Source organism: Schistocerca nitens, chromosome 1, assembly GCF_023898315.1.
Source record: "Schistocerca nitens isolate TAMUIC-IGC-003100 chromosome 1, iqSchNite1.1, whole genome shotgun sequence".
Lineage (NCBI taxonomy): Eukaryota > Metazoa > Arthropoda > Insecta > Orthoptera > Acrididae > Schistocerca > Schistocerca nitens.
In genome coordinates this window covers 853,622,974-853,633,694 of record NC_064614.1, presented here as the reverse complement: position 1 = coordinate 853,633,694, position 10,721 = coordinate 853,622,974, and the positions used below count along the sequence as shown (strand labels likewise).

General features: G+C 43.5%; 1 pseudogene; it reads right to left on the bottom strand.

Annotated features, from left to right (window-relative positions):
* Positions 1-4,187: 4,187 nt before the first annotated feature.
* Positions 4,188-4,305, bottom strand: LOC126208531 (5S ribosomal RNA; annotated as a pseudogene).
* Positions 4,306-10,721: the final 6,416 nt, after the last annotated feature.

Below are 10,721 nucleotides of genomic sequence, written 5' to 3'. Positions count from 1 at the left end.
GGCCATGAATCCACCACCTTCTGTGAGGATGCAAAATTAACGTTAGATCTCCTGTACGAATGTCTGCGTGGAAGACATGACGGCGACTGTGGCTAGGTGACGCTCGGTGAGTGTGTGTGTCGGCAGGGACGCGTGCTGAGATAGTCGGCGCAGGTGCGGTTAACTCTGTGTCCGGATGGCGCGGTTGTTAACGCAGCTGCCTAGTAAACAGGAGATCCCGAGTTCGAGTCCCGGTCTGGCACATAGTTTCACTCGGCAACGCTGATTCCGCATAAAGTCCCTATGTAGCTGAAATCAACAATTCCTTCCTCTTCCTTTCCTTTCTCCCCTCTCCACCTTCAGTTTATATAATACGTATCACATCTGCGGAAACGGCGTGGTGCCTTTTCTTTTGGATATATTCGAATATTTTAGATGACAATCAGTTTGGTTGTAGAAAATAAAGGCACTAGAGAGGCAGTTCTGACTTTGCAGTCGATTCTGGAAGCACGAGTGAAGAAAAATCAAGACACGTTGATAGGATCTCTCGACCCACAAAGAGCGTTCGATAATGTTAAATGGTGCAAAATGTTCGAAACTCTGAGAAAAATAGGGTTAAGCTATAGGGAATGACGGGTAATATACAATATGTACAAGAACCATAAGGGAACAATAAGACTGGACGACTAAGAACGAACTACTTCGATTAAAAAGGATGTAAGATAGCGATGTAGTCTGTCGTTCTTGCCGTTAAATCTATACATCGAAGAAGCGATGACGGAAATAAAAGAAATGTCCAAGGCTGGAATTAAAATTGAGGGTGAAAGGATATCAATTATAAGATTCGCTAACGACATTGCTATGCTCAGTGAAAGAGAAAAAACAATACAGGATCTGTTGAATGGAATGGAACAGTCTAATGACTATAGTGTATCGATTGAGAGTAAATCGAGGAAATACAAAAGTAACGAGAAGTAACATAAATGAGAACTGGGATAAACTTAACATCAGAATTGGTAATCACGTGGTAGACGAAGTTAAAGTATGCTGCTTCTTAGTCAGCAAAATAACACATGACGGACGCAGCAAGGAAGACATGAAAAGGGGACTAGCACTGGCAAAAAGAGCTTTCCTGGAGATGAGAAGTCTACTACGATGAAACATAGGTCTTAATTTGAGGATGAAATTTCTGAGAATGTACATTTGGAATACAACACTGTATGGCAGTGAAACCTGGGCTGTCGGAAATCATCAGCGGAAGATACTCGAAGCATCTGAGACGCAGTGCTACAGACGAATGTTGAAAATTAGATGGACTTATAAGGTAAGGAATGAGAAAGTTCTCCGCAGAATCGGTGACGAAAGTGGTACGTGGGAAATACCGAGAAGAAGAAGGGAAGGAGTGAAGTAATGATGGGATATCTGTTAAGACATCAGGGAATAACTACCATAGGACGGAGCTGTAGAGGCTAAAAACTATAGAGGAAGACAGAGATTAGAAGACATTCTGCAGACAATTGAGGTAGTAGGTTGCAAGTGCTACTCTGAGACAAGAAGTTTTTCACAGATCAATTCATGGTGGGACGCATCAAACCAGTCAAAAGACTCATGACAAAAAATGGTTAGAAGGTGTATAGCAGTCTGCGGTTGAAATGACACGGCAATTGGAAAAGTACTCCAAATTTGAAGTACGCGGGACAAAACATCTACATTCACACAGAATCACTGTGAAATTCTGGCAGTGTATGGATCAAATCCACAGTCGCGTCCATCCCTATGAAATGATTCAATCGATGTCACCAGAACGTGGGTGATGATGATTAGGAAGGAAGGCCATTGACATTGACTACTGGAGTTGTTGACTAGCGCCATGCCATCGAGGAAATGATTCACAGCATTCGCAGATCTTCCGACGATGAGGACGTTCACACCGCATTTTTCGAATGATTCCATTACTGTGGAGAAGATTTATGTCGCCAAGGAACTGAACGATTGGCTGAGCGGTCCGACCGTTGTTTGCACAGACTTGGCGAACGGAGAGGTAAATAGAACCACAGATACTGCTCAGATCTCAGCCTTTATTGAGTGGATCGATCGAATGTAGGTGACACATCGGAAATTATGTTTTTTTGTGGAATATGGGATTCTCGTACTGTAGCGTCCTTCTTCATCATGTCACACAAACAGCAGCCCGTTATCTGCAATTGTCAAACGAAGATGTGGAGTCGTCGCTGCTGTCTGATGACGGGAAATATCCAGTTGTTCTTTTAGCACGATGGTGACCCACCTCGTTAGGGGTAGCTGTCTGGACATACCTAAATATCCGGATTCCCCAGAGATGGATAGGTCCTGGAGGTCCCATAGAGTGGTCCCCAAGTTTCCCAAATTTAATTTTGTTTAATTCCTTTGCAAGGGAACATGTGTGCTGTGAAGATGAGAAATCTTGCACATTTCAGGGACACGATTATTGACGATTTTGATGGTGTATGTGAAGCAGATAACAACAATTGCTCATGAGTCAAAATGACACTACAGTTGTATTACGTTTTATACACAACCCGGTTTTAGGGTCTCGGCTCCATATTCGGGTGCCGTAAAAATCAGTCCAAAATGCAAATATTCAGACTAAGTCAAAAGGCTGTGAATCTGCATGGATTGATTTTTGTGACACGTGAAAGTGAGGTTGGGGGTTGTTTTGGGGAAGGAGACGAGACAGCGAGGTCATCGGTCTCATCGGATTAGGGAAGGACGGGGAAGGAAGACGGCCGTGCCCTTTGAAAGGAACCATCCCGGCATTTGCCTGGAGCGATTTAGGGAAATCACGGAAAACCTAAATCAGGATGGCCGTCGTCCTCGCGAATGCGAGTCCAGTGTCTAACCACTGCGTGAAAGTGGGGTGAGGCCCCTAAACGCGGTTGTGTAAACACTTCTGTAATAAAAATTAATGCAAATGTAGCTGTATTTACAATCAAGAACAATTTACAGAACATTTGTGGATGTCCCATTGAAACAAATTTAGATAGCAACAAACTTACATCGAACTGGACAACACGTCGAGCACATCCTATAGCCTTTGTGTCGTTTTGCCAGTGTTTGCCTTCTTCTGTAGAGAATTCGATAATGGTTAAAGCTGTGCTAAAATGAAAGGCACCAATGTTTTCCAGTGTAATTTTGTATCTGTTTCTTACGGCACATAACGAACTTTACATTCGAAAATAACGAGTTGACTCCAAGATGTCAGTTTCTAAAATGGCTCAATGTAAATAACATATCACTCCCCCCCCCCCCCGCAGCCTCTTTCCCACATATCTCGTACTACAGGGTGGTTATAATTAAAGTGCAGCTACTCACAGACCTCCAGTGTGAACTATAATTATTGTAAGGGAGCTAAACTTTGTAGATATTCTAATGCGTAATTGCGGAACCGATTAACGCTGGAAGAGAATTATTTCCAATTTTGGCCACCAGGTGCAAATCTGGCGCTGTGAATGTAAGAACGACGTATAGAAATGTTTCTATATGTAATGGATTACAAATGGTACGTGGCATAAAAGATCAAACTAGTGAGAAGGGAATCATCATTTTATTATTAAATACGATTACACAGTTTGTTCAATATGAGCACAGGAGATGCCGACGTTTTTGCTGCACAGCGGCAGATTTGTATCTAGTGGCCATAACTGGAACTAATTTTTTTACAGCGTAAGTCGCTTCCGCTTGCTTGGTTGCTTGATTAGAAGGAGGGGAGCAAAGAGCGAGGTTATCGGTCACATCGGGTTAGGGAAGGATGGGGAAGAAAATCGACCGTGCCCTTCCAAAGGGGGAAATCATGGAAAATCTAAATCGAGGTGGCCGGACGCGGGTTTGAACCGTTTTCCTCCCGAATGCGAGTCGAGTGTGTTAACCACTGCGCCACCTCGCTCTGTCGGTTCCACATTAACGCATTAACATATCTACCAAGCTTCGCTTAAAAAAAAAAAAAAAAAAAGAAAAAAAAGAAAACCTCCTGTACAGGCCATGAAGGTCCAACGGTACCGACTGGCCGCCGTATCATCCTCAGCCCACAGGCGTCACTGGATGCGGATATGGAGGGGCATGTGGTCAACACACCGCTCTCCCGGCCGTATGTCAGTTTCCGAGACCGGAGCCGCTACTTCACAATCAAGTAGCTCCTCAGTTTGCCTCACAAGGGCTGAGTTCACCCCGCTTTCCAACAGCGCTCGGCAGGCCGGACGGTCACCCATCCAAGTGCTAGCCCAGCCCGACAGCGCTTAACTTTGGTGATCTGACGGGAACCGGTGTTACCACTGCGGCAAGGCGGTTGGCACAAAGTTTCGCTGCCATACCACAATTATAGCCCACATTGGACCTCTGTGAGTAGCTGCACTATATGACGCTCTGGTACTTGACTTTAAATTTCTCTTCTTCACTTGTAGACGGGTGTTTTCACATCTGTGTATAATGCTGCATCATCTCCATCAGCGGGACCAAGGAGTAGTAGCAACCTTAGGGAAGTCTGTCAAAATGTTACGTACTTTTATTGAGACTGCACGCATCTCTCTAAATGTCCGCTAAGCAGTCGTCTTGCGCAATTCACGTGGTGATAAACTGCTGTTTGTACTCCGCTTCAGTGCGACTTGCCTGTCGGTGTACCGAGAAACAGAGGAGGCTGTTGACAGTGGTTTTACTGCCGCTTCGCCCAGCGCAGCAGAGTGACGTAGCCGCCTACCTGTCACGACACGCGGGCGCGCGCCGTGGCGGTCCGCGCCGCGGCATATAAACGGGCCGCCGGGTCGTGAGTGCGCACGAATTACTCGCGGCCGGCCGAATGGCGCGCCGGCTCGCGGCATACGCTATGGCTGTGCTCACGAATTCCGGGATCCGGGTTCACGTCTCCAGTCGCTGCACGTCGCGTGAGTGCCGACTCTTTCAGCCACCAATACGAAAATCTCTCATTCTGCCTGTAAGCAAATGAAGGAACCAAAAATAGATGTATCGCAACCACGCAAAAAGAGTACCACAAAGAATAAAATTTTTTTTGAAGTGCCGCAACATGACTTAATGGATCGCCACAGCAAGAGCAGCGTAGCTTCAGCGTTGCTGCTGGCCAGTGTGCATGGGACAATCAACAAGGGCAGCACTTTCTGAGTTGTGACACTATTCATGTATAATGTACGTTGAGCATAATTTCGAAAATCATTGATTATTACAGTGTCGAGCGGTCTAAGACGCTGCAGTCATGGACTGTGCGGCTGGTCCCGGCGGAGGTTCGAGTCCTCCCTCGGACATGGGTGTGTGTGTTTGCCCTTAGGATAATTTAGGTTAAGTACTGTGTAAGCTTAGGGACTGATGACCTTAGCAGTTAAGTCCCATAAGATTTCACACACCTTTGAATACTTTTTTTATTACAGTGTCTGACATTATCAAATGCCTGTATGTCACATTACAATGTTCTTCAGACATGCACGTCTTTCTGAAGGAACAGACATTGTTTTAACGATTACAGCTGCTATAAATATTACGAAAACTCCGTGCGCTGCAGCGTAGACGGAAAATAGAATTTCTGCTAATAAGAAAGTTCGTACTGAATCCCTTTTCTCCGGAAAATTATTTCCACATTATATCAACCCATTTATGACTCTATTTTCTCGTAAATTGTGTTCCTTAGACTGTACCTTATTGAAGTTCCTTATTAAACTGTATTAGTTTTCATACATTATGATTTTGCATTTTGTACGTTTCTAATAAAACAGATTCAATAGAACGAATAACCAATGTAGGTTGTAAATTAAAAAGTAAAAATTTACAACTTGGACTGGCTTTTCGTTCTGCTGATTAACAGAAGCTACTCCAGCATGCTGGAAGTTCTTCAAACAATTTCAACTTGCTTTTATTTTTAATTCTGACGTAAGAATTAATTTTGCCTGATGGAAGTTCGAATGTCGTATTGTATTGTAGTAAGTTAAGTAATATACAGAGTGTCTCATTTATCTTGAACCCCGCCCCCCCCCCCCCAGCCCTAAATAACTGTTTGTCCAGATGCAAATTACAAAATAGTTCAAGAAAATGTTCTTTAGCCGTCAGGGAGATATCAGTCAGCAACATTGCCTTCGTTGTAGCTTTGCTTTTTTACAGAGATATGAACAGCGGTATGACTTTTTTTAAATGGCATCCGGTATTTTGTATTCGCTAATTCATGTCCTCTCCTAAAGACCACCGAAAGATGTAACGCAGTGATTAGACACTGGACTCAAATTCGGGAGGACTACGGTTCAATCCCGCGTTCCGCCATCCTAATTTAGGTTTTCCGTGATTTCCCTAAATCGCTCGAGGCAAATGCCGGGATTGTTCCTTTGAAAGGGCACGGCCGACTTCCTTCCCCATCCTTCCCTAATCCGATGAGACGTCTCCTTCCCCAAACAACCCAAAACCAACCCTAAAGACCAAAAATGTATCACAGTGTACCATTCACAGGAACACAGTGTTATTAATGACATAACACAACATTGACTTAGAGCCCGGGAACACAAACTCGTCCACTTCCTGGAGTTGTTAGAAAACGAATGAAAACCCATACAACAATAACACAAAATTGACTTTGACTCTCCTGTACCACTGTTCAGGAGAAGAACATTCAAAGGTGCTCAAAGTGGTCACCCTGGACACCGATAAACTGGTGCACTCGTTGAATGAAAGAATTGTTTACTGCTTCCAGTGTTACCTGCTGAAGAGAATTATAAGCAAGCACCATACGTTCCTGCATGTCCTCTGGAGTTGTTGAAACATCGCGATAGGCAACGTCTTGAATGGATCCCCAAAGAAAAAAGTGCAGAGGATTTAAATCAGGAGACCTAGCAGGCCAAGTGACTGTTCCTCCTCGACCAATCCATCTGGCAGGGTACATTCGGTTCAGAACACGACGTGCACGCAAGGCAATATGTCCTGCACATCCATCGTGTTCATACTACATAAGCATTCTGGTTCATAGTGGCACTTCATCTAGAAGGGTAGGAAGAATTCGTCTCAGGAAGTTGGCATACGCTGTACTTGTCCCGTATTAGTCTATATTTTAACTCCCATCATCACGACTTGCCGTGTTTTTATGTCCCGATTTTAACACTTCATTTTTTCTGTAAGCGTTCTCCTTTCATGTATGCAGTAAAACTGTTTGGCTGAAGAGCAGTGAACTGTGCAGCTGCCAGATGCATGGGATCTGCCCATGGGGCAGGGGAATGAAATTACAATAAAGAAAAAAAAACGGCTTTTCCTCCTTCCGCGTCTGCGACGTTCGCCATGACTGTCTCAATGTAGGATCGCGCTCTGCTTGTAAAGCTGTATTACAAGGATGATGACTGTGCACAATTCGCCCTGCAGAAGCTCCAGACGATGAAGGGTTTGAAAAAAGGTGTTGGTCCGATGACTGCCTTTGGTCTGGAGAACATGATTCGGAAATTCGAAAAGACGTGGTGTGTGACCTGGAGGAGGGAGGAAACGAATTGCTTCGACGTCAGTGGAAGCAGTGGCTACAGCAATGCAGGAGGAGACGAGTGGTGGTGTGCAAACGTGTAGTGCACGGAGAATTGCCTGATCATTGGACATCCCCGAGAGCACGTTGCGTAAAATCCTACGAAACATCCTTGTTTGCTATTCATTCAAAATTACCCATATGCACGAGTTGCTTCCTATTGACCTATCAGCAAAAGACACCTTGGTCTTAGAATTTCTTGGTTGCATGACTGGCCGTGGAAGATTTTGTGGGCGAATCCCACTTCCATCTGACAGGATACGTCAATACACAAAATTGTCGAATATGGGCAACGGAAAATCCACACGAAAATCAACCAGTAACACTTCATCCTGAAAAGATCATTGTGTGGTGCGGGTTTACGGCATCATTTATCACAGGGCCATATTTTTTCGAAGAGACAGGTGCTTCTGGTCCTGTTACCTGTACCGTCAATGGTAAGCGCTATAAGTGTCTTTCGCGCAACCGTATTATTCCAGTTCTCCAACAGCGTGGATGTGTGGATGGGATTGCGCACCTCTGCAATTTGCAAACTCAGTGAAGCAGCTGCTGAAGTTCCATTTCGGAAATGCGAGAATTATCAGCCACCATTTTCCTGTAGCCTGGCCGTCCCTATCACCTGATCATAATCTGTGTGATTTCTGGTTGTGGGGCTATCTGAAAGATGTTGTGTTCAGTGTTCCGATTGCAAACTTAGCTGCATTGAAGGCATGCATTGCGCAACACATTCTGAACGTGGCCCCGGAAACACTTCGATCAGTTGTGGAACTCGATTTCAACTTTTTACAGAAAGCTGTGCACAGCGTACTGAACGTGTTTTGCGCCAGTCACACGGAAATTAACAATGGGATTTGATTTTGATTGATGCTTTTTATGAGGTTTTTTCCTCAGGACAATTAAAAGCCGATGTGATTGATGTTTGTTATGCGGTTTTTGTATCAGGACAATTAAAACCAATGTGTGACGCTTTTTATGCAGTTCTTGGCTCGTGGTCGTGCGGTAGCGTTCTCGCTTCCCACGCCCGGGTTTCCGGGTTCGAATCCCGGCGGGGTCAGGGATTTTCTCTGCCTCGTGATGACTGGGTGTTGTGTGATGTCCTTAGGTTAGTTAGGTTTAAGTAGTTCTAAGTTCTAGGGGACTGATGACCTCGGAAGTTAAGTCCCATAGTGCTCAGAGCATTTCTTGGCCTCAGGACAATTAAAAACCGATATTTCCCATCCGATGTGATATGACCTTGCAGCGGTGGATAGGCTTACGTAACTAAAAGTGTCACACCTGTACACCTATGGACGCTAAGTAGTACAGTTTTGCTACATTTTGTAACTATTTATTTTTCTTCTGCCATACGTCTTCCCCCTTCTTCGGTAATATTCCGTTGCAATTTGACGTCATTCCAACCAGTGGCGTTCTTTTTAAAGCGGTTTGAAAGTTTAACTTTAATTATAACCAACCTGTAGATAAGGAACAGCAAAGGACCTATAACACTACCTTGGGAAACGCCAGAAATCACTTCTGTTTAATGTGATGACTTTTCAGTTACTACGAACTGTGACATCACTGATAGGAAATCAACGAATCCAGTCACGTAACTCAGACAATATTCCATAAGCAAGCCGCTAGTGTAACACAGTGTCAAAGACTTCCGGAAACCCAAAAATACGGACTCTGTCTGTAATGCCTTGTCAATAGCACTCAACACTTCATGCGAGTAAAGAGCTAGTTGTGTTTCATAAGAACGATGTTTCGTAAATCCATGTTGACTGTGTGTCAATAGACAGTTTTCTTCGAGGTAATTCATGAAGTTCGAACACAATATATGTTCCAAAATCTTGCTACACATCGACTTTAATGAAATGGGCCTGTAGTTTAGTGGATTACTACCTTTCTTGAATATTGGTATGACCTGTGCAACTTTCCAGTCTTTGGGTACGGATCTTTCGTCGAGCGAACCGTTGTATATGATTCTTAAGTATGGAGCTATTGCATCAGCATACTCTGAAAGGAACCTAATTGGGATACGGTCTGGACCAGAAGACTTTCTTTTATTAAGTGATTTAAGTTGCCTCAGTACTGCAAGGATATTTACTTCTACATTACTCATGTTGTCAACTGTTTTTGATTCGAATTCTGGAATATTTACTTCGTCTTCTTTTGTGAAGAAATTTTGGAAGGCTGTGTTTAGTAACTCTGCTCTGGCAGCACTGTCTTCGATAGTATCTCCATTGCTATCGCGCAGAGAAGGCATTGATTGTTTCTTTCCGCTAACATACTTCAAATACGACCAGAATCTCTTTAGATTTTCTGCCAGGTTTCGAGACAAAGTTTCTCTGTTGGAACTGTTATAAGCATCTCGTATTGAAGTCCGCGTTAAATTTCGAGCTTCTGTAAAAGATGGCCAACCTTGAGGATTTTGCGTTCGTTTAAATTTGGCATGTATGTTTCGTTGTTTCTGGAACAGTGTTCTGACCCGTTTTGTGTACCATGGAGGATCAGCCCCGTCGTTTGTTAATTTATTTGGTATAAATCATTCAACGGCTGCCGATACAATTTCTTTGAATTAAAGCCACATCTAATCTACTCTTACATTATTAATTTGGAATGAGTGGAGATTGTATCTCAGGAAGTCGTCAAGTGAATTTTTATCTGCTTTTTTGAATAGGTATATTTTTCGTTTATTTTTGTTGGGTTTGGGGGTTATAATATTCAGTCTCGTTACGACAATCCTGTGTTCACTAATCCCTGTATCCGTTTTGATACTCGCTATTATTTGTTGCTAAGATGTCAAGTGTGTTTTCACAACCGTTTTCTATTCGCGTGGGCTCATAAACTAACTACTCGTAATAAATTTCAGAGAATGCGTTTAGCACATTTTCGGATGATGCTTTATGCATACCTCCGGAATTAAAGATGTATTTTCGCCAACATATCGAGCGTAAATTTAAGTCACCACCAAATATAATCGTATGAATCGGGTACGGATTTCAAATCAAACTCGTTTTCCTTAAACCTTTCAGCAGTTGTATCATCTGAATTGAGAGGTCGGTAATAGGACCCAATCATTATTTCATTCCGGTTGTCATCAATAACCTCTGCCCATATTAACTCGCAGGAAGTATCTACGTCAATTTCGCGACAAGATAAACTACTTCTAACAGCAACAAACACGCCCCGCCAACAGTGATTAGCCTATCCTTTCGGAATGCCTTTAGGTTCTTCG